We start from the raw sequence: 25,795 nt of genomic DNA on the forward strand, positions 1-25,795 counted from the left end.
ATTTTGCATTACTTCCTATGGGAAAGTGCACCTTGGTTTTGGAACACTTTGGTTTTGGAACGGACTTCCGGAACGGATTAAGTTTGAAAGTGGCATTTAAATGGCTCAGCTTGGGGTAGCTGCCATTTAGTTCATTCCCTCCCAAAACTCTCTAACAAATAATTAAGAACAGGTACATCAATGTGCTTATTCTTCTCTTTCCTTATCACCCCCTTTTTCATTTGTATTGTCTGTTGCCCTGTCTGTATCACTACAGTGGTACCTCTACTTACGAATTTAATGTGTTCCAAACACACCTTTGTAAGTCGAATCCCATAGGAATGCATTGGGAGAAAAAATTCGTAAGTTGAAGCAACCCTATCTAAAAATTCGTAAGTAGAAAAAATCCTATCTAAACCACATCCAAGATGGCGGACGGAGCTCCATTCGTAAGTAGAGTTATTCGTAAGTAGAGGTACCACTGTATATTAAATGATGAACTGCCTGGAGTGCCTTGTACAAGATCAGGGATGGGGAGCTTCCAGCAGCTCTTGTCACCTTTGACATTTGGCCATGGTCACTGGGGCTAATGGGGACTTGGGAGTCCAACTGCACCTTGGGAACACCAGGTTCCCCACCTCTGAGCTAGATAGTACAAGAAGCAAAGATGCCAATCGAGATTTGGCTGGCACCTATTGTGCAGTTCTCATGGGCGAGAAGCCTCCTTAGTGGCTCGCGGTGGTGAAGAATGCAGGCATAAATCTCTGCAGAATCAGACCCCCTAATTGAACTGATTCCACAAACTTAAGGGCCAATGAGGTAGGCAAATATTGACGTTGCCATATTTAATTTGGGAGGGAAATCAGAGTTAACCAGTTTATTGTTGTAAACAAAGGCATTTGGTTAAATGAAAGTTCCATCAAAGCTTAATAGCCAAATTCAAGTGAACATAAAGTAAAGGCTTATGTACTTTCTGTGGTTTCTATAATGGCTAATCTAATAACTCTAAATGGAGTGTTATTGTTTATTCCTTTGCCTCCATTCCATAAATTAGATAAAGCAACCTGACAGTTACAGTACTTGGGAGTTTTATTCTACTAAGTGATTTTAAAGGCTTCTCATACTCCAACAAAGTCATGACTTGAATGACTACTAGAGTCCCCCTTTTTCTTAAAACACACATACACACCACGGCTAGAAATGAACCTGCGCACACTGCAGCCAGAATTGTCAGCGGAAGGTAAAGCACCGCCTCCTCTGTGAAGGCACAACTCTTAATTGTGTTTACATAAATTTAATTTTCAAAGTACCTCTAAGCATTTCCTGTGCTTTCTTACGAAGTTATTGTTGTGTACATTTCTTCCTGCTTTAAAAACGATTGCCCATTTTTTATTATATTCCTTTAAAGCACTTGAGCTTTCAGCGTACAAACCTTCCCAAGCCAAAGGAGCTTACAAAAGACAATTGGCTTCTTAAGGATAGCAGGATCATAGCGCTTCCATGTAACTTACAGTACAATGCACCTGCAATGCTTCCAGTCTGGGCCTCAATGATCTTGCTTTTTACCCATCCACCTGCAATCTCGTTCCATCGTGCTTGCTCAGCAGAATTTGACCTTGGTACCATTTCATAATCTATGCCCCTTTAAGAAATGCACAAGAACAAAACCAAAGAAAAAAGAAACCTAAAGTGTGGGGAGGGACAACTTCATAATTCAGTAGCATGAAATATGGAAAACTAGCAGAGGGAGGAAACTGAGTGGAAAGGGAAAGAACAGAGCAGCTGGAAGAAGAGGAGGAGGACAGAGGAACACTATACATTTACAACGTTATCATACCACTTAAAAAAAAAATCCTGGGAACTGCAACTGCAGTTTGCTAAGGGTGCTGAGGGTTCTTAGGAGATCCCTAACAACTGTGTTTGCCATTATCAGGACCTAGCCTACAATGGATAAACATAGATTGGTCTTTGCAATCCAAGTCGGTGCACTTCAAGGGCTCTAGTTACGGTATCAAGAATCTCAGCCTTCGCACCTGTAAGTGCTACTGGAATTTGCAGTTCAAGATAAATCATAGGAAACAAAATGTTTCTACAGTCTGTAGGTGGCACTCATCCAAGTTTTTACTCAGAGTAGGCCTGTGGGAAATGATGGCCTGAAACTTAAGTTGTACACCACCTTCTGTTCCCCATCCCTTTTCTCCGTCTGCCTTCTCCCCTTGGCATTTATTCTGCCTCAGCCTCTTGGATTCTCTCCTACTGTGTAGATTGGCTAAGAGATTGTAGATAGTTATAGGTAGATAGCCGTGTTGGTCTGCCATAGTCGAAACAAAACAAAACAAAAATTATTCCAATAGCACCTTAGAGACCAACTAAGTTTGTCATTGGTATGAGTATGCATGCACACGAAAGCTCATACCAATGACAAGCTTAGTTGGTCTCTAAGGTGCTACTGGAAGGATTTTTCTTATTCTTTTTAATTTGTAGAAAGAACCGCACAGGGCATGTATGCCAGCTCAGCCTCTAGCAGAATACAACCTGCGCTGCTACAAAGACGAGCCAGCACTGTGCCCCTAACCTCTCTGGATTTTATCCATCACTTTGTGGTTTGATTTTGCTTGGGTTGTTTTGTTTTTTAAATATTACTACATAAGTTGTTCTTTTTTTATTTCTTCACTGAGCTTTCATAGCTGTTCCTTAAAAATATATATTCTTTTTTTTTAAAAAAATCAGTAATGCTTCCAAATCATGCAAACTGGATGAATTCAAATTTTGGAACAACGGGTTCTAATTTTGCTTCATTCCATAATTGGCATTTGATCCTGCCACTTTAAAAAAAAACGCCTACTTTAAATACACCTGTAATGTAACGGAACGTATAGATAACTTAGGAAGATGAAAAATTGGAGAAGTACTGATAAGCGGTTGAAAAGGAGATTCAGAGTAATCTCAATATTTGGATTTGTACTGTTTTATGTAGTATGTTTATAGTTTAAAAAATCAATTATTTTATATAGTTATAGATATAGATATATAAAATTGCCTAGTTATTTTGTTCCTATATATTCCTGAGTTAGTGCCATGGTGTGTGGGAATCTCTGCTGTCCTCGTTTCAAGTATGTGGCAATCATTCAATAAATATGAGAAGTAAGCATCCTTGGCCTCTGTTCAACTGTGTGAGACACTAACAAGAGCAAGACAAAAGGTGACAGCATCTCATCTGTCTGCTCAGGCAGTATAAAAATAATCAAGGTCCTTCTCCCCAAATGGGCTTCCTGGGTAGCTCTGAGCCTTCTTTATTAAACCTCGCAAAATGTAGAGCTTACTGAAGCCAAAACAAAATTTCTCAAATGCATTTCTTCTTCTTCTTCTTCTTCCTCCTCCTCCTCCTCCTCCCTATTTTTCCTTCCACGCACATATAGTTTCACTGGTAGCATAGAAAGTGAGCACCGAGGAGAGAGAGAGAGAGAGAGAGAGAAAGAAAGAGAGAGAGAGGAAGGAAGGAACTCCCTGCACATTTCATTCACGTAAGGATCTGCAAGCTGTTCTGTATGACAGCTGAGCACTGCGAGCTAAAGCAACTTGTTCCGCCTGTCAGCATCCGAGAACCTACAGCAATGAGATACAATTGTGATGACACCACTGCAGTAGAACTGGGTCAAACTTACGGTCACTTTAAAGCAGAATGTCAACCGTTCCTTTCTACTTCGGTAATTTGATTCAGTGGCACTTGAAAAACCGTTAGAAACTATTAGCTTCATATCTAGGTTCAAAATCAAACTGTGACAAGTGTTAGAAGAATCCTCCCGTGAGCCCAAGGATTGCAAGAGTGGTAATGCCAACATGAGTGGCAGATTCCATAGGTTTTCTCCAGCGATATCAAGTGCTTTTCACTCCAAACAGTTCCCTAGTGGGTCGTGACGTCGGGCATCTTCCTTGCATCTGCTATTGGAGTTCTTTTCCACCGCCACCCCCCCAGCTGCACTGGGCAATTAAACCTTCCACATTCTCCTGGCAAATAAAGATAAACATTATCGTCAATAAAATCCAAACCTTCTTCCCCCCAATTAGAAATTTGTATCTTTCACCACCGACAAACTCTTGCAACAATAGGAGAGATTTCCAAGAAAAGCCATTTCAAACAAGCAAATCTCCCATCTCAGAATTATTATTATTATTTTCTAACAATGCACAAATGCAATGTAAGGATATCTGAAACATACTCTGTAAAATAAACAGGCAAGTAATGCCGATAAGATTTACTTGGAAAAACACATTTGCTCCAACTGTGCCAGTTAATCTCACAGGTTTTGTTTCCATTATGTTTTGATAGAAGCAAACTCTTGTACCGAATACAACATTCGTACTATGCATCTGTTCACAGCAAGGGTAATTTGATGTAAACAGCTGATCAGTACAATTTATTAAATACTACACCATAGGTCTACATTATAACCTTCAGCCGCGAACACTTAAGAGGATAACTCTTCCCTAGCCGCCCTTAGAGGTGCAGAATACAGAACAGATTCAGTCACCTATTGCTTTGTTTTCAACAATTCTCCCTATCCAAAAATACACACTGGAATTTTCACTCAGAAGAATGCGTGATATACATTTGGAAAGTGCTATAAGCCTTCTTCCATTGCTCGGCATGCTTATATATTAAATACACGATATATCTGTGACGTGTGTCGCAGATATACAATACACAATATATCTGCGACCTGTTGGCATGCCCTGACAAACATGTTTTGAGCTATTTCTCTACAAGTCCAAAAGCACATTGTCAAATTGATGCAGCATACATTTGCTGCTGGGCATCCTCAATGTGGTCACATATCTGGAATTTCTCTTTTCAAAAACAGAAGATGCAGTTCTCATCTACAAGAAAAAGAGAGAGAAGAAGAAAAACATGGCTCCAATGGGAAATTTATTTAAAATACAGTGGGACCTCGACTTACGATCTATTCGACATCTGACGTTTTCGAGTTACGAGCGGAAAAAGTGGCCGCGCTCTTACGATTTTCCCGACATCCGAATGGAAAACCCCTTTGCGGCTAGATGCGGTTTCCTCGACTTACGGATTTTTAGATGCGGTTTCCTCGACTTACGAATTTTTCCATTTCCAATGCATTCCAATGGGAAACCGCGTTTCCTATGGGAAACTCGACTTAGGAAGTTTTCGACCTGCGAGTGTGCATTCGGAACCGATTAAATTCGTAAGTCGAGGTCCCACTGTACTTATAATCTCCAAGTCTCCAAGATAGCCTGCAGCCAAACTATCTTAAACTGATCTTCTCACATGTGGGGGTTTGAGTATGTGCTCTTCAATCCAGAAGAGCAGCATGGCATTGGGGAGTGGGGAGCAACACTTACCCATCATGCCAAGAAAGATCAGTACCCCAATCTGGCAGCTATTTGCTTGATGAGATAAGCTGCTACCATCAGTAGCACCTTCAGGTGGGAGGGATATTCATCAGGGCTATGATACAGGTGTAAAAGGTTAACACCATCACCTCTACCTAAGCCATAGTTCCAGGCTGCAAAAAAAGCCATTTAAAAAGAAATCATGCATACATGCAAACATAGAATTGTAGAGTTAGAAGGGAGCATGTGTCTCACTGAAAGTAACCTCTACAAGACTTTTCTTTTTTTTAAAAAAAAGGAAAACTATCATACAGATGAAACTGAAAGCACAATGGAGGTTTACAGGGGGCATACAAGAGCATGGAATTCCCTCCAGGCAAGTGTGAGTGCTGCCAAAAGGAGACCCAGAACAATAGGACTCTCCTTTATCAACCCACTCAGTTTCCATCCTAGCCACAGAGGAAGGGCCTTCCCTCCCTCTGCAGCCAGGAGGGAAGCCAAGCAGGCTTGCGAACATGAACCAGAGTACAGTGGTACCTCGGTAGTCGTTCCAGAAGTTCGTTTGACTTCCCAAATGTTCGGAAACAAAGGTGCGGCTTCCGATGGGCTGCAGGAAGCTCCTGCAGCCCATCCGAAGCCGCAGAAGTCATGTCATGTCGACTTCTGAGGTACGACTGTACTTTGCTTCTCTTTTGCCAACCTGCTTGGCTTCCATCCTGGCTAGAAAAAGAAGGGAAGCCCCTTTTCCCCCAGCTTGACTGCAGAAGAATGGAGCAATCTGTGACAAAGTGGGCCAGCCCACTGCGTTTCTGGATGTGACATCCTGTCCTGCACATTTGGCATAGAAATTAAGCAAACGATCAGAGGCGGCAGACAGCATTTCATGCCTCAGGCCACCAACCTATCATGTTTCTAGTCTATCTTCATCATCTTTTTAGTAGTCTGCTTTAGTAAGGCCCCTTCATATGAGTAAAAAGTAGGCGAGTTAAAAAAATAATAATTGCAAGTTAGGTAACTTTTGTGGGACGTGGGTGGTGCTGTGGTCTAAACCACAGAGCCTGGGGCTTGCCGATTCGAAGGTCGGTGGTTCGAATCCCCGCAATGGGGTGAGCTCCCGTTGCTCGTTCCCTGCTCCTGCCAACCTAGCGGTTCGAAAGCACACTAGTGCAAGTAGATAAATAGGTACCGCTACAGCGGGAAGGTAAACGGCGTTTCCATGCGCTGCTCTGGTTTGCCAGAAGAGGCTTAGTCATGCTGGCCACGACCCGGAAGCTGTCTGCAGACAAACGCCGGCTCCCTCGGCCTATAGAGCAAGATGAGCGCCGCAATCCCAGAGTCATCCGCGACTGGACCTAACAGTCAGGGTTACTTTACCTTTACTTTAGGTAATTTTTAGGAACCTGTAACAGGGCTATTTTGTCCATGTGTATTCTTAGACAGGCAAAGATGGAGCTGATGAAGCTTAGCTAACAGAGGCTTGCTCATCCACACATGGGTGGTTTCGTAGGTAGGAGGATGCAAACAATGACTGGGTGCCATAAGAGTTTCCCTCTTCACATATGCCAGATTCCTCCTCCACAGGAACTGCTTTTCCATGGCAAAACTGGTAGATGATCAAGATCGAGCAAACAAAGAGGGAAGACAGTTTGAGCATGCAAAGATCTAAGTAAAGTCAACATTAGGAAAACAAAATTTGTTTTGCAGTGGTCATGTGAAAGTCCTGCAAGTGACTGTCTGGTTGGACACTAAGGTAAAGGTAAAGGGACCCCTGACCATTAGGTCCAGTCATGACCGACTCTGGGGTTGCGCGCTCATCTCGCATTATTGGCCGAGGGAGCCGGCGTATAGCTTCCAGGTCATGTGGCCAGCATGACAAAGCCGCTTCTGGCAAACCAGAGCAGCGCATGGAAACGCCGTTTACCTTCCCGCTGTAGCGGTTCCTATTTATCTACTTGCATTTTGACGTGCTTTCAAACTGCTAGGTTGGCAGGAGCTGGGACCAAGCAACGGCAGCTCACCCCGTCACAGGGATTCGAACCGCCGACCTTCTGATCGGCAAGCCCTAGGCTCTGTGGTTTAACCCACAGCGCCACCTGGGTCCCAAAATAAATCCGCGCGTGGTTGGAGATGAATGACTAGACAATTGAGATGACACAGGCAGGTGCCTCTCTTTCCACTTCCCCCAGAAGTATTATTTTGTTCATAAGTGAGGCTTACATGCTGCAAAGTGCTGCACAAAATTGTAAGAAAACTAACAAATTTTATGGCAATGTTTATGGTGCTGATTCTGTGGCTGGCTTTTTAGTTTGGTTTGGTTTGTTTGTTTTGTTAGGAATGCTCTTTTAATTTCACTTGCGGTTCATATTTTGATTTGTAAGCCATCTTGTCTTTGATTTTTTTTTATCAGACAAATATGATAAATAAATATGCCAACGCACAAGGAAAGAGGGGGGTCAAGCTGTTATAACATTTTACTTGAATGTAAAAACAGAGGTAGGTTGAGCTGAAGGGCATTCTAGTCATATGGTGGGAGCAGGAGGAAGGCAATCTTAAATTTAGTGCCTGTAGAATAAAGGGTATAGGGAGGAGCACACAGCAAAAACAACATAAATATATTACATAGAGGTGCAAGACCATGGAGATAACTGAAATTAAATAAAGGAAGAGAGGGGAAGTCCACCGACAGCGCGGTACAAAAGACCGATGCCTGCCATCTAATTTTCCTATGCTATGATGCTCATATATTGTATTGTATTTTTAATGTATGTAAGCCCCCCTGGTAATTTTTATTTGAAAGGCAGGGTGAAAATCTATTAAACTGCAACTTGAACAACGAGCAGAAACCTTTAAACAAGCAGAAGCATCTAAGATGGAGGGAATTAGGAGTAGAAACAGGAAGAGTAACAAGAAGAAAATTGCAATAATCAAGTGTAGGAAGTGAGAGAATGCACCAGATGGCTTCCTGCAGATAGCATCTCCTTGGGAGGACCATTCTGTACGATGCAAGATTTGACCCCATGGTGACACATCCCTTTTCCAATTCCACCCCTTTTTTGTATCACACAGAAACTGTCTCTGCTGCCTTTTCAGTGCCTATTGAAGATCTTAATTTCTGAACAAGTCTTTTACACAGAAGTTTTATTCAAGTCTGCACTTGTATTGTTAGATTTGAAATTGTTTTTATATATGAAAATGGTTTGTTTGTTTTTCATAAAATCATAGAATTGTAGACTTGGAAGGGCCTCTGAGGGTCATCCAGTCCAACCCCCTGCAATGTAGGAATCTCAACTGGCTCATGCATTGCAGGTGGTTGGAGGTTGGATGGCGGCTAATGGATTGAGGTTGAATCCTGACAAGACAGAAGTACTGTTCTTGGGGGACAGGGGGCGGACTGGTGTGGAGGACTCTCTGGTCCTGAATGGGGTAACTGTGCCCCTGAAGGACCAGGTGCACAGCCTAGGAGTCATTTTGGCCTCACAGCTGTCCATGGAGGCACAGGTTAATTCTGTGTCCAGGGCGGCTGTCTACCAGCTCCATCTGGTACGCAGGCTGAGACCCTACCTGCCCGCGGACTGTCTCGCCAGGCTGGTGCATGCTCTAGTTATCTGTCGCTTGGATTACTGCAATGCACTCTATGTGGGGCTACCTTTGAAGGTGACCCGGAAACTACAACTAATCCAGAATGCAGCAGCTAGACTGGTGACTGGGAGCAGCCGCCGAGACCATATAACACCGGTCCTGAAAGACCTACATTGGCTCCCAGTATGTTTCCGAGCACAGTTCAAAGTGTTGGTGCTGACCTTTAAAGCCCTAAACAGCCTCAGCCCAGTATACCTGAAGGAGCATCTATACCCCCATCGTTCTGCCCAGACACTGCAGAAGAAAACTCCACAAAACAATTTTTAAAAATCCAGAAGTAACCCTAACCGTAATCCTAACCTTTTAAAATTAAGTACAGTATATACTTTCAGGCCCTTTTTGTTGCTCTATATTTTCTTCCAGTGCTTTGAGGCCTAGTGAAGAGGAACGTAACCAATGCATTCCACATGCATGCAAAAACAAAACTGAAACCTTTTTCTTTTCTGGTGACAACAGCACCTCCTAAAGGAAGAAATGTATCTTGTTCTTGCATTGGAGAGTTCAATTTGTAACCTAGGACTTGCTTGTCCTCACAGAAATTAGAATAATCTGATACCATACATATTTTTTAGAAATGATTTATAAAATATTTGAACCCCTTATCTTAAAATATTTTATTCATCATGTTAAAATAAAACATTCCATAATCCATTTTTTATTTTCCCAATTTTTTCGGAAAAAAACAAAAAAGGCTTCAGGAAAAAAAACAGGGGGAAAAAGGTTCCCCCCCCCAAAAAAATCGGGTTTTTTCCGGGCCTTCACATCTCTACTCGGACCTAGGGGAAAAGAGGACCTGAAATTATCAAAATGTTCCTCAAGCCTTTGAAGTTGAGGAAACAAATGACAAACAAATATGAATCAAGAACAAGAGAAAGTGATGCTGGAAAAAGCTGAGAAGCAGGAGGCAAACCCAGAAAGTCAGTTGGCAAGAGTTACACCAATCTCTCCATACCTGGAGTGGCAAATGGGCACTTTCCCATAAACATCATACAGAAAGGTATATGCAATGACTCTGGCCTCAACGAGTCATAAGTTTGTAATGGCCAGGTCCTATTGAAACTTCTGGAAGAAAGTGTGTCACATGAATATATGCAACACAGACAACAGATGACTCATTTCAATGCAATTACATCCCCCATAAATGATATTGCCAGTGATCTAAGAAAGTCTGTGCTAGAAATTTCCTGGACTCGAATGATTTCTGTGCTGAAAATGAATATATTGCTTTGGTTGATGTTTATGTTTGTGAATTTAACTACCCCAATCATGCTAGAGTCGTTCAAGAAATTGTGATTTGATCCTTGCATTTTTCTAGGGACAATAAACCACGCAGAGTTGTGGCTGCTCTTTTACAGAAATGATACAGTAAAGGAGGTTTTAAAACTTTCTAAAACTCATGCTTCATTATACTGCCACATGTTTGGAAGTAATAACACAGAAGCTTAATGTGAATGAAGACGTCCATGGTATGTTCTTGAGCCTGACTTCCAAAATACTGTTGGTTTTTTTTTTTTTTACTTTGTTATATTGTCTCGAAGTTAAAAAAAAAATCAATCTCTTCTAATCCTACAAACTTTAGGGAAATGCTTCCCAAAATTTTCCTTCACTGCCGTCATTTATTTTGGAATCACACCTTTCACTTGCCCGGCAGCTTTAATGTTTATTATTTTTAAAAAACTGAACATCAGACTTAGTTCATCACTAAAAAGAAGAAAAGAAAGGTGCCGCTACACTTATAACATGGAGTTCTAGACTAGGAAAGCTGGACTCAGAGAGGACAACTTTTGAATAATATTTAAAAGGTGGGAGAATGACTATTAAGAAATTTTGTGTTGCAAAATGTTAGTTGATATTGTTCTTACGGTATTTGCTTTTAAAACAGCATCTGTTTTATTTGGTTTTTTTAATAACCAGATACTGTATTGTGTTGTAATCCACCCTGGGACCTTATGGTGAAAGGTGGGTAAGAAATCAGGGGAAATGCTGCTTACTGAAGTTCCACAATCTCTTTGGCACTATGCGCATTTAGTGGAAGTTTGGTGGTAATATAAGTGACTCGCTTCAGCTAAACCTGCTTTGCGTCTTGTTGGGGTTCTTGCAGAGTTCAGTTCCTACATTTTGAGTTGGTGTGAAATCTACTAACAGCTGCAAAAAATAAAATAAAAAATCTTAATGGCTATAAAATGATGAGAGTCTGAACAGCTAACGATTCATGGAAGGCTTCAAAAGACTTGGCATTTGGCTCCAGCGGCTAACCTCCAAATTTGTTCATTTGTGAGATGGCAAATGAAAACATGAATTATCTGAAAGGATTTGAGCCTCCTTTGTTTTTACCAGCAAGCACCGCAAGATTTTAAAGGCATTTTCACTCTTGCCTTCAGTTTACTTATAACTGTTTCTATGTATCATATATATATATATATATATATATATATATATATATATATATATATATATATATGATGGCTATCTTTTGTGACTATTTCAACTACAGTGGTGCCTCGCTAGACGAATGCCCTGTAAGACGAATTTTTCACTTAACGAATAGATTTTTCTAGCGGAGGTTGCCTCGCAAGACGAATTCGTTTTGCGAAAAATTCGTCTACCGAATCGCGGTTTCCCATAGGAATGCACTGAAATTCGATTAATGCGTTCCTATGGGCAAAAAAAAATAAAAATAAAAAATCAATGCATTCCTATGGGATTCGCTAGACGAATTTTTCGCTATATAAATTGACCCGTGGAACGAATTAAATTCGTCTAGCGAGGCACCACTGTATTATTATTTTTTAAAGAAATCAATAGAACAAATTAAGACACAACCCTGGGAAACTCCAGTTACTCTTGAATGATACAGATCTATTTCAGTCAGATTTCAGGTTTGTGGTGGAAACTGCCTTGCTCACTCTGTGGGTTAACCTTTGTCAGGAGAGAGACGGGAGAAGTGTGAGCCTGTTGATTCTTCTAGACTTTTATGGTGGTTTTCAATACCATTGGCAGCAGTGTGCTGGACAGGCTCTCTGAAATTGGGTGTTGTAAGGCTTGCAGTCGCAGTGGCTCCCCTCCTAATTGAGGGCTGGTTTTAGAAAGCAGAAGTGGGAGGTTACTGCTTGATCCCTAGGCAGCCGTGCTTCAGGGCCCCACAGAGATCTACTCTTTCTCCGATGAGATTTAGCATCTGGAAGGGAGAGGTCATTCAGAGATTTAGGATGAGGGGTCACGGCAGCCAAAGGACATCAAACAGATGTGAGGAACAATTACGGAACTGATAAGCATGAACAAACTTGAGACTTGATACAACCCCCTGTACTGTCGGTGGGTAATTTCCAGCCTGACGCACTCCTCCTAAAACAGGAGTCTTAAGATCTTCTGCAGAGATCTTCTCCAAGTACCATCTTTAACGGAGGTATGCTATGTGGATTGAAAGGCGGAGGGGGAAAACTATGTACACCACCTTGAGCTCTTTGGAGAAGAGGTGGGAGATAAATGAAATAAATGGAATTATGCTGTTGCGGAGGCACTTCTCTGCGGTGTTGTCCCAACTTTAGAACTCTTCGCTACATCGTCCCAAAATTACTATCTTTCCAGCACCAGGCTGAGATTTCCCTGTTTGCATTTTTTATTTAGTTTTGGTGGTAACTGCTTTTGTTACTTAGCTTAGTTTAGTTTTGTTGTTGTTTAGTCGTTTAGTCGTGTCTGACTCTTCATGACCCCATGGACCATAGCACGCCAGGCACTCCTGTCTTCCACTGCCTCCCGCAGTTTGGTCAAACTCATGTTCGTAGCTTTGAGAACACTGTCCAGCCATCTCGTCCTCTGTCGTCCCCTTCTCCTTGTGCCCTCCATCTTTCCCAACATCACGGTCTTTTCCAGGGAGTCTTCTCTTCTCATGAGGTGGCCAAAGTAATGGAGCCTCAGCTTCAGGATCTGTCCTTCCAGTGAGCACTCAGGGCTGATTTCCTTCAGAATGAATAGGTTTGATCTTCTTGCAGTCCATGGGACTCTCAAGAGTCTCCTCCAGCACCAAAATTCAAAAGCATCAATTCTTCGGCGATCAGCCTTCTTTATGGTCCAACTCTCACTTCCATACATCACTACTGGGAAAACCATAGCTTTAACTATATGGACCTTTGTAGGCAAGGTGATGTCTCTGCTTTTTAAGATGCTGTCTAGGTTTGTCATTGCTTTTCTCCCAGGAAGCAGGCGTCTTTTAATTTCATGACTGCTGTCACCATCTGCAGTGATCAAGGAGCCCAGGAAAGTAAAATCTCTCACTGCCTCCATTTCTTCCCCTTCTATTTGCCAGGAGGTGATGGGACCAGTGCCCATGATCTTAGCTTTTTTGATGTTGAGCTTCAGACCATATTTTGCGCTCTCCTCTTTCACCCTCATTAAAAGGTTCTTTAATTCCTCCTCACTTTCTGCCATCAAGGTTGTGTCATCTGCATATCTGAGGTTGTTGATATTTCTTCCGGCAATCTTAATTCCTGCTTGGGATTCATCTAGTCCAGTCTTTCGCATGATGAATTCTGCATATAAGTTAAATAAGCAGGGAGACAATATACAACCTTAGTGTGCATGCACACGAAAGCTCATACCAAAATAAAAACTTAGTTGGTCTTTAAGGTGCTACTGAAGGAATTTTTTAATATACAACCTTGTCGTACTCCTTTCCCAATTTTGAACCAGTCAGTTGTTCCATATCCAGTTCTAACTGTAGCTTCTTGTCCCACATAGAGACTTCTCAGGAGACAGAAGAGGTGATCAGGCACTCCCATTTCTTCTATAATTTATTTCACCATTTGACTTTTTTAAAATAAAAAAACCTATGTATTTGTGTTTTCAGAATTATTTTCAATTTTGTATGCCGAACAGAAATCTGACGGTGTGCAGCCAATAAATACTTTAAATAAAAATCAATAAAATGAATATTGTTTTAATTTAAAAGGTTGGATCACCTTTCTCCACAGCACCCCCAGGAGATTCTGCTGCTTCCCTACTTCGAACAATCTACATGGTGCAGCCCCAGATGTCTCCATATACTACAGTTGCTCAGCAATGAAACTTTACTGGTACAACAGCATCTGGTGAAGCCTCGGTAGTAAGGCGAAGGCATTCAGGATTATTTCTTGCCATGGTGAGCTCAGAATGAATCAGTGAAAATATGCGCTAGCGAAATCTTCATTGTAGTGGTAATAACTAGTCAGTGCGCACAGCCTGATGGAGGGGGAATGCAACTGTTGACGCAATAAGGCCATATGTGAGAAGCCATAAATGGATTCTCGATGCTCTTAAGAGACGAACAACCTGATCTTAATTACACTTCTTCTTTTTTAACTTGGAAGTCAGTCCCGTTTTTTTCTGCCAAAGTGTGCTTTGGGATTGTAGCCCAAGAGAGTCACTGGCTTGCCAAAGTGTTAATGGTTTTGGTGAATGGGTGTGGGGTTTTTTTTTACTCTATACTCCTAACAACTCTCTGGTACCATCCTCTGCAATGCAACTTTATTCTCTGTCTTCTCTTTACGTTGCCTTTTCTCCCCCCCTCCAGATTACCCCCTAAACTGCTTGTGCAGGTCCAGCGCTCTGTGTTTCTCCACACAGAGAACTGAGCATTCAGACTCAAGAAAACCAAGCACTCCAAAGCCAGATTCAAACCATGTTTTAAAGTGTCAATTTCTCTAGGCAATCCTCATATGAAATTCTAATCATTTTTCCATTGAACACATGGCAGGAAAAAAAAGAAAGGCTTTGCCCTATTGGACCTGTGGTTTTCCTTATTCTAACTTTCAGAAATATTTAATTCAATTTCTAATCCTAAAGATACCTAGTTTCTTTGGTGTGCCCCACCTTGCTCCAGCAAAAGAAAATATCGTATTACCATTCTTCATTCTCTTTCCACTCATCTAGGTTAACAAATGCCTTAATTAGTCTTCTGTGCCCAGAACTGCTGTGTCCTCCACTGCATGGACAACTCTAGAACCCACAGCTTCATAAACCTCCTGTTTCATTCAATTCCACTAGTTTCTCCAGATTAGCAATTATCATTCTTGTAGCTTCTCCCCTGAACAGGACGCAACACAGATATGCTAAAACCGTCATCTCTGAAGGCCACAATTCAAAGGTAGTCTTCCTACTGCGTGGTTTCTCATAACACTTCCGTATTATTGCTCTTCTGCAAACAGCTCAAGAGAAGCATTTATAGAGTACCATTGGAGGATCAGGGCTAGAATTAGAACTAGTTGACATAGCTGTCTCTCCTTCTCAGTCCTTTGCTGGCACCACTGCTACCAAAAAGTCTGCAGCAGTAGCTGTAAGACTAGGGACCTATTGATTAAACCACTATTGGCAAATCGGCTGGGTCAATCTGAAGCCTACTATATCAAATATATTCTGGACCAATGATATCACAGTGGCCGTGGCAAAGTTTCTTTCAGTACAATGGAACCTCGGTTTATGAACACCTTGGTTTACGAATTTTCGGTTGACGAACGCCACTTACCCATCTGGAACGGATTAATTCACTTTCCATTACTTTCCATGGGAAAGTTTGCTTCAGTTTATGAACGCTTCAGTTTATGAACAGACTTCCGGAACCAATTGTGTTCATAAACTGAGGTACCACTGTAGTCGTAAGAATGAAAGATCAACATACCCATGACTAAACAAATAACGCTTCGGTCTCCCTTCCGTGGGGGGTTGTCTGTATGAATCTGTATTTTATTCTGGATCCATGTTATGGGTCAATGGACCGCAATGATGATGATGATGATGATGATGATTTTTATTATTAAATATGCCCACAGATCTAAAACAGTCGGTGACCTCTATCACATGGGCTCTCCATTTCGGGGGGGGGGGGGTAAAGACTAATAGGAAGTAGTTTATGGGGCAGTTCCACTGGCATCACAAATATCAGCTGAACAATATGGATTATACGAATGCATCCCAACAAAGGAGGAAGAATGTGGGCAATTGGTTTTTTAATCCCTCCCCCCTCTCCAGCTAGAAAAAAAATAACTCGGGAGATAGAAACATCTAAGGGGTTCTGAACAAAAGTTTGGAAGAGCCAGACAGAAGGGAAGACAGCTTCAAAATGCCAGTTACAGAATATATTTCTGAATGTAACCCACCCATCTGACGGTATTCATTCTAATGAGGGAAAGTGTCATTCCAGCCCAGCTTCCCTTAGCAACATTCTGTTGAAATCTCTGTTTGACGAGAAAAATACCACATCACCAATCGCCACAGTATAACCGCTCTGTCTCATGGTGTTTACAACAGTGACAGCTCTGGATGCTACCTTCAGGAGCACTAACCAGCCCAAACACACATTCCCACAGGACGTTAAGTTATTTTTAAGAAATAAAAAAATGCACTGCATCTGGCAGGATTCCACTTTTTTGGGGTGGGGTGGGGGGCTTAACAAGGGGTATGGGTCAGGATTCAACAGAAAGCTCATAGGTTTCCAGAAGGACCCTCCTAAAAATAAATACAGTAAATCCCTGAACATCAGGGAGTCTCTGTTACAGCAATCTATGAGAGCCTACTTCCAGAAAGAAAAAAACGGAGCAGCACTATGTATACACACATCTCTTTGGATACAAGCCATTATATATTGTTGCGCATCATCCCAATCTCCAAATGGGGCAAGACTCCAGGAGCTCCAGACGTGCTTACGCAGGGTTTGTGTTTCCTTTTCAAAATGAGGCACAGCACAGATTGTGGTGTCTTTTTGATATATGGTTTATTTATACGTATATACAACCTGAGCCCACAGCACTGGCATCCCAAGAGCGACTTATTTCTCCCATAGCTGCAGCCGTGGAATCAAATAGGTATCAGCCATGGCTCCGATCCTCTCTCTAGCTCTCTGTCTTTAACAGCCTGCTACCTTTCCCCCCTAGGTCATCACATCATGGCCAACTCCACTCTAAGACTCTACTTTAATCTCTCTTTTTGTCTTGAGTTGAGGGAGGGGCCGCTCCATTTGCCATCTGGAACAGAGCACCCTCCCTTTCCTAATGGCTCATCGCCGTCCTTTTGTCCTCCTAAGGGGCCATCACCTCAGTTGATTTCCTGGTCAGGAAACTGACTTATATTGTAACATTTGAATTGATTAAATTCTAAGCCCTACTGGACCCAGGAATTTTGGAGAGTCTGGTACAAACTCTTTAACAACATGTAACTTTTAATAGTGTGAAAACATATGCAAAACTATGGTTTAGCCATGAAACCCAAGGCATATCGCTTCCATTTTTTTAGATTGAACCACAGCTCAGTGTGTCCAGACGAACTATAGCTAATCTTAATGAAAACGAGCTAGTTCTAAAAATATTATTTGAAGTTGTTTCATTTCCACTAACCATAATTAAGATTAATCATAGTTTGTCTGGGTTCAAATGCCAAAGTCAGTCAGAGCAGGTGGAAGCCTGGATAGGGGAAAGCTCATTTTTACCATGCAACGCCATTGATTATTCTTGCATCCAAGCCTGCACAAACTAACCATGATCAACTGCTTCCCCTTAGCATTTATAAATACTGAATGTGCATCGAAATAAAGAGCCCTACCTAAAGGCTCACGACAATCAGATACATCTGCTTTGGAGGCTGTATTGATATAATCTACTTATCTGAATGCTGATTTATCAGATTAGCACATCAACCGGCCATTTTTAGCAGTAGATTGAGGGATTACCAAATTCCTCAAAGTATTTAAAATACTAAAAGTACTCTACCTTGGCGTCATGTCATATATATATATATATATATATATATATATATATATATATGGATTTGAGAGTTACATTTTGCCAGGCTATATACCCAACACATCCCTCCTGCCCACTCCTTTCAGTTTTCATTTGTGTCATTATTTCAGAGTTTAGAGTAACAAGAAGTCTAACACCGAGCAGCGTTCACAGATTAAAGATGCCAACCCAATTACAGCCTTGCCCCTTATTTTTTGCAGCATTATATAATTGGTGTTTATTTGCTTTGATTTTTAGATGTTTTCTTTGATGTCAAACATTAATATTCATTGGTCTTCTAATGTTGAACTAATGAGAACCTTAAGCGTTTATAAGGATCCATTTAAATATTATGCTATGAATGCGGGGGGGGGGGGCGTTGTTTGCGAAATTGGAGGCGATTTTGATCTGAACCTAGAAGCTGACATGCTATCAGGTTCAACTAGATCCTAGGAGCCGATAACTGTTTAAGTTTGAGGGGTTGTCTTCTGGGCTAACAGAATCACTATCCATAGTATTGCGGTCAAATCTAAAACTTCACACTGACTCATTTGCACGGATGCCACAACAATGGCTTTGTGAAAGGCTCAGTATTATGAGCCAAGGATCTGGCGGCAACTTTCTATGGCAGCACAGCAAAGGACCAGCAGCCAACACAATATGCTCCAGTTACCACCCATAGAAGGTCAACATTGCTGTATTAGCAGATACACTGTGTGTATCGCACAGCTAGCCTCATTGTTATTATCCCTGGGACTGGGGTTACGAGCCTCTAATGTTGGTGCGAAATTTTATGACCTACATGCAGTGGTGGAGCTTCATGCTCTGGCGCCGGGGGGGGGGGGGGAGCAGGCGAGGGCATGGCACGCCACCCGCAGGGATGTAGCACGCGTCCTAGGGGCGTGACACGACATTTGTGGGGTTGTGACGCCCAGTGCAGGCGGGGGACAGCCGCAATGGCACTCTACCGGGATCGTGCTCCCGGAGACGATGTGCTCCCCCCATGCCACTCTTCCTCCGCCAGTGCCTAAATAAAGGTAAAGGTGAAGGTACCCCTGACCGTTAGGCCCAGTCGTGGACAACTCTGGGGTTGCGGCGCTCATCTCGCTCTATAGGCGAAGGGAGCCGGCGTTTTGTCCATAGTCAGCTTCTGGGTCATGTGGCCAGCATAACTAAGCCTCTGGCAAACCAGAGCAGTGCACGGAAACGCCGTTTACCTTCCTGCTGGAGCAGTACCTACTTGTCTACTTGCACTTTGACGTGCTTTTGAACTGCTAGGTGGGCAGGAGCTGGGACCGAACAATGGGAGCTCACCCCGTCGCGGGGATTCGAACTGCTGACCTTCCGATCAGCAAGCCCTAGGCTCTGTGGTTTAGACCACAGTGCCACCTGCGTCCCTCTCAGTGGAAACATAGAAATTGCTAATTAATGCATGGCTGTTTGGGGCTCGTGGTTTTGTTTTATTTTCCAATTATATTACTTGTTGTTGTTTAGTCATTTAGTCGTGTTTGACTCTTCGTAACCCTATGGACCAGAGCACGCTTACCTACTTACTTACTTACTTACTTACGTTGTTGTAACTCAGCATGGGAACGTATTATGGTGACGGGCAGGTAAGAGATCCAAATTAAATAATTTCTAGACTTAATATTAATTATATTTTCATCTGGCACATCCTCAAGGAGCACATCTGTTGATTTTCAAAATCAGCTTATATAATTTATTTATTTATTTTTAAAACCCACACACAGTAAAAACAGAAGACAGCAGCACATAATTAAAACTACTGTATTTTTCAGTGTATAAGACTATATTTTTTCCCCAAATGTTTAAAGTTTAAAATTGGGGGTCGACTTATACACAGAAAAATACAGTATTTGGAACACAGTATTCTACTGTAGGGTTGGCCATATTTCAGAAAAGTTGTTCAGCTTTTTAAGAAGAGGAACGGGCGCTTCGACATCCAAAGACCTCGACTTACGAAGAGCGCCGCAGAACAGATCGTCTTCGCAAGTTGAGGTACCACTGTACATGTTTTGTGCCCATTCTATTAATACTGCCATGCCAGACAGATTTTCCTGTGAGTTCAGTACGCTTGAACCCAGTGGCACTTGTTCCTGAGCAGACATACCGGTACATAGGCTTACAGCAAGCGGAGCTAGCCAGCACGGTGCTCTCTGTAAATTGTGGACTGTAACTTCCATCATCCCTGACCGTTGGCCATGCTGGTTGAGACTGATGAGAGCTGAGACTCCAACAACATTTGGAGTGAGTTACCCCAGGATTACACTAAGTACATAATTTTGTTCCTGGAAGTTCTCTTTCCCGCAGACAAATCTTGGAGGGAGGTGGAGATTTATGTCAATTCTGATCTTGGGCGGGGGGGGGGGAGCGTAATCCACCCATTAGGCTTAACAACAGAAACATATTTGGAGACCTAACAGAAACATTGCAGAATACATCCGAAGAGCCATTACAGTTTGTCTTTAAGACTCTTCACTCACTTCTGTACCTTGCTTTTAAAACCAAAATCGATGCAAACAGCATCACGGGGCAAAGGAATGATAACAAAATGCCAATGCAGAATGCAGTGCTTATGTAACAGACTCACTGTTTTATGGCCAAAAAATAAAAAAAGCTATGAGTCTTTCCGATCACAGCCTCTCCCTCCACACAAAATATCGCCAGAAGTATGTATTTAATAGAAACCTAGTTTCGTGCCAATTGTTGGTTGCATGATTGAAAACTGCTGTAATTAGCCATGCTTCACTGACTCATACTTGTATCCTTGTGTGGCTTTATTATTAGCCCTCCTGAATTTTAATGAGCATGAGTATTACCATTCTAAGGGAATCTTTGTAATACACACACACACACACACACACACACACAAAAGTTAATCCCAACATCTTCCAAATGAATTATTTCAACTGACTAATATTTTATATACAATACAGGGCGAGTTACCACAGCTAAGTAATTAACTTTTGCAAATCCTTTAAAATAACCACTTTGGGCCATCTTTGGAAATAAACCCATCTAGTTCCTTTCATAGTCAAACATGTTAACCAAGAGTGGAGTCCTCAATGTGGTGCCCATAAAGGCCCTCCCAGTTTTTGGTAGTGTTGTATTATTATTATTATTATTATTATTATTATTATTATTATTATTTAGTATTATTATTAAGCAGGCATCCCCAAACTGCGGCCCTCCAGATGTTTTGGTCTACAACTCCCATGATCCCTAGCTAACAAGACCAGTGGTCGGGGAAGATGGGAATTGTAGTCCAAAACATCTGGAGGGCCGAAGTTTTGGGATGCCTGTTATTAAGGGTGGTCCTGGGCTGAGTGAAAATCAAAATGCAGGCATCTAAGCACCCCACCTCACTTTCACCAGAATACCTTTGGGTATATGGGGGTGCTGTGACACTCCCTGTCAGAAACAACTAATGTATGAATTCAGAGGTGCTATGTGCGTGGTGGCCTCTAGAAACAAGGACTCTTGTTGTTGTCTTGGGGGGACCATGTAGGTTATCACTGGGACCACTTGTTTCTTGAAATGGTAATAAATTAAGAATGAGGCACAACGGAAACAAACCTGGAATTGTATTAGCAAGCACTCTCCGAGGGATAAAGCTTAGAGGTTTCACTACCAAAGGCACAGAACTTGGTTTCAGTCACAATTCCTTTTACAGATGTAATTAAGAACTTTGCTCATAACTTTCTTCTCTGTTACTAATAAATCCAATTGCTCCTAGAATGGCTATCTGTTTTATTCTGGCTGTAAAATGCTTCTGGCTCCTTTCTGCAATCTATTGCTTTCCCTAAGGAAATTCAAGACATGGTTTGCCCTACCTAGCAAACCCATAACCGCCCAGCTGCTTCCTTAGCAAGGCCCTATCTGCTAGTAGTTAAACCATCACATTCCACTTTTTTTTTGTGCTCACTCCTGATTGGTCGCTTCTCCATGCCGTGATCGGCCCCAGGGTCTCCCCGGCATCTGTCCGTCACACAAGCTACATCAGAAGGGAGACTGAAGCACGCACAAAAAACAAGTATCTGAAGAAGTGTGCATGCACACGAAAGCTCATACCAAAATAAAAACTTAGTTGGTCTTTAAGGTGCTACTGAAGGAATTTTTTTTATTTTACAAAAAACAAGTATCACTGTGATTTGAGCAGCACTTAAAAACAGGCAGGACTCTTGCACCCCACCCAATTTCAAAACTGGTAACCACTGCTGACTGTTAAGCCTTTAAAAAAAAAAACTGATAATTTTTTCAACGCTGCAAGCAACTACAATTCTATCACCGCCGTACTTTAAATAACAACGTGGCCCACACAAATGAAGAGAACCGTTTCAACTTAAGCATTCTACCATCAAAGCCCACCATGGAATCAGATAGGTAGTTTTGACTATTGTTTCAGCTCAATAAAAGTTATTAAGGTATTAAAATGCCTTTCTCTGAATTCTACAAACCAGCTCTTCCCATGACCTTTGCAGAGTTTTAAGATGTATACATATGCAGAATAAACAACATAATCTCTAAGAATATCCACAGAGCGCACCTGACCTTTGAAAACAGCGCAGCTAATTTTAATCAGATTTGTATCGCGTTAACCTCTGTGTTGACCTTTGTCGAGCTTTGTATAAATTCATAAACATTGTAGGAAATAACGAGGAACTAAAAGGAGGGGAGAGAGATCCATAATCCTGAAGCAAAATCATTTCAAGCAGGCTACCCAAGGAGTCAAGCACTCCCTTGGCACTTATAGAACAAGTTGCACAAGGGGTGCGATGCAGCTGCATTGCTTCCAGGTTGACTGTCATTGTTTGTTTGCCTACTAGAAAACCCAACATTACATGGGCAAACACATTTGTTAAAAAGTGATGTTGCACCACAGCTGCCTAATCCATTTACAGAATTCTGCCACGATAGCAGGCCTCTGAAATTTCAGCGTTACAAATCTAAATATGGCTCCTAGATAGGCATCTTACTACCAGTAGTTCAGAAATAGGCAAACTCGGCCCTCCAGATGTTTTGGGACTACAACTCCCATTATCCCTAGCTAACAGGACCAGTGGTCAGGGATGATAGGAATTGTAGTCTCAAAATATCTGAAGGGCTGAGTTTGCCTATGCCTGCACTAATTGGTGCTCATAGCCCTGCCCCTCCTAGGTAGTGGTTTGCAAGTGTACAACAACAATTGGGGTTACTGGTTTGGTTTGTTTATTCTGTATTTTGTGTTTTTATTTTGTGTATTTTTATGCTGTGAACCTCCCCGATATCTACGGATGAAGGGCAGCATACAACTTTAACAACAACAACAACAATTATATTCTTCTTTTGCAAATCTCAGCTAACTGTATGTACAAATTCATTTTAAGGCAGTTGGTTACCCCTTAGCATTTCATCATATTCATGAGGGGGAAAAGATGGAACTGAGAAGTTATCACCCTGGGGTCTCAAATCAGTTTGTGGTGGGGGAAACTGCTACACTGAAGAAACTTCCACATCACAAAGGGTAACACAGGTCAAACATAGCAGGCTTTAGGCTTAAGCCGGTGGCTCTCAAAGTGTGCCGTGTGCCACACTGGTGCAGCAGGAGAGGAAGGCAAGCGTGGTGGGAAGAAAATCAAAGAAACATTTTAACATTTCAGTGTAGTATAATATAGCATGGTATGGCAGCAAAACATAATTTTTTTTAGTTGTGTTCTGTTATAAATATTTTGGAAGAAAATATATTTCTAGAAAATAAGCATCTAACTGCCTATTTTCATGTGGATTGACTCAGAAATGATACAGAATAGATATATGGATGAACACATGTGAAAGTGATACAGGCCAGAAATAGTTAAGTCTTCCATATGGTATTAGCAATAATCACAAAATACATGGATGTAGCATAACCCCTTGCATAATTCACAGAAAGAAGTATGTACAATTTACCCAGCCACAAGACCAAGAGAACAGTAAGCCACCCTTCTCCAAGAACTACCACACAGTTTATTATAATTTATTTTGTTTGTTTGTTTGTTCCCCGCCCATCTGGCTGGGTTTCCCCAGGCACTCTGGGCGGCTCCCAACAGAATATGAAAAACACGATAAAACATCAAACATTAAAAACTTCCCTAAACAGGGTTGCCTTCAGATGTCTTCTAAAAGTCGGATAGTTGTTTATTTCTTTGACATCTGGTGGGAGGGCGTTCCACAGGGCGGGTGCCACTACCGAGAAGGCCCTCTGCCTGGTTCCCTGTAACATGGCTTTTCACAGCGAGGGAACTGCCAGAAGGCCCTCAGAGCTGGACCTTAGTGTCTGGGATGAATGATGGAGGTGGAGATGCTCCTTCAGGTATACTGTCTTGCTTCAGACCAAGGCAGCAGACCCTTTCCTCCTCCCACTGAAACATGACACTGAAATCTCACACAAGTGCTTCATCCAAAGTAGAACAATGTCAATTTCAAGAAAAGTATTAGCTGTGGATTTTGAGCACTGAATTCCTAGAGCCAAGCCGATTCGTGTTTCCATGATTCAGCATTTCAGAGCGCTGCACCAATGCACAAACACAAAAGCCCACAGAAAAAGCCTTCATTATCAGTTATTAGTATTAGTAAGGATATCCACCAGCAAGATGAAATGCGCAAATGATGAGAAGCAACAAGCTTCCCTCTGTCTCTCTCTCTCTGGCGCACACACTTTTCCTTTTGTTACTATGGCAATTCAGAGTTCAGAACATCTGCCTTCATTATCCAAGGCTTTCCAAAAAAAAAGGTGAGTGTGTGTACTTGAAAAGTGGCCTCCTGGCCTATCTTGTTCGAATTCAATTACTGAACAAGGTCGTTCTTAAAGCATTAAGTGAGTACCCTGAACCTGATACAGGAGCAAGGAATGCAACTGGAACAGAGATCAAGTATGAATTATTAGTGCGCAGGTGAAGCTATGTTTGGGGGAAGCTATTATTGCCCCAAATTGCTTGTGCTTTCTCATCAGAGGACATGAGCTCAAATTAGCTCCAAATTATGTGGTGGTAAGGCTGTAACTTATTTGCCTCTAAGACACAAAGAATGTTTGCAACAGAGAACTGCCAACACCTCCAGAGAAGCCCTGAGAAAAGTGTAAAAGTAATAATTTCAACCACATTAAAAAAAAGTTGTAGCTGTCCACTTCTCACAAAATTCAATTTTTATATATTGTACGTTTCTTCATTCCAGCAATTTTCACCAGCTTGTAATTTTTTATTTTTTTTTAAGAGAATGGCAGTAGTATTTGGCCCACTTTAAATTGTGGAGCAAGCGAAATAAGCCATTTTATGAAATGTTCAACCTATTACCAAGTAACACGAAGTTGGATGAAAGCCTTTATTTTCAGAGCTATACCTGCACCTGTCCTATATTTGAACTTTAAATACCGACCCTTCTTCTTTCAGTCGTACTCGCCTCCAAGGCAGTGCCAATGAAAACAGAAATGGGGTTATCCATAAGAGACTCGGGCACAAAGGAAACAGCTACATCTGGCATCCTATCAGTAGCTCTTAAAGATGTTAACAGGAGCTAAAATCATGTATTTTTAGGACACAATTGGGAATCATTTTGCGAAAGCCTGGACCCAGGACTCTTAACGTTATTATTATTATTATTGTAATATGACACAGTATTATGAAGCCTCTGAAAAACAAGCTTCGGAGCTGAGGGAACATGCATTATCAAGGTGCATTGCTCATCACAACTGTCGCTGAATATTTTCCTATATTACAAACAAAAAAGAGTATTAGAACAAAAGGCACCCACCTTTTCCAAAGATGTGAAGTCAGATAACATCAGAACATCCCTTAAATGGTCCTATTCTGGTTGTGTGGCAGTTGCAGTTACCAGAGGCAAACAAATCAACCAATTATTTTTACAATGTAGTGTAGGTCCCCCAGTCTTCTCTTTTGCACTGCACCATAGGATCCAACTCCTAGGGGCCAAGGTCCCTTCAGCTCCCCCCCCATAAAATATTTGAATGGGGTGCCCCCCTCCAAGTTGGTGGGCATTGCCATTCAAATGGTGTGTGCGCACCAGGTCAT

At 41.8% G+C, this 25,795-nt stretch overlaps 1 protein-coding gene across 6 annotated transcripts in view; it reads right to left on the reverse strand.

Annotated features, from left to right (window-relative positions):
- Window positions 1-25,795, reverse strand: part of FHIT (fragile histidine triad diadenosine triphosphatase) — a 1,048,086-nt gene that overhangs the window by 992,305 nt on the left and 29,986 nt on the right. The gene's annotated exons all lie outside the window — the stretch shown is intronic.

This window comes from Zootoca vivipara, chromosome 2 (genome assembly GCF_963506605.1).
Source record: "Zootoca vivipara chromosome 2, rZooViv1.1, whole genome shotgun sequence".
NCBI lineage: Eukaryota > Metazoa > Chordata > Lepidosauria > Squamata > Lacertidae > Zootoca > Zootoca vivipara.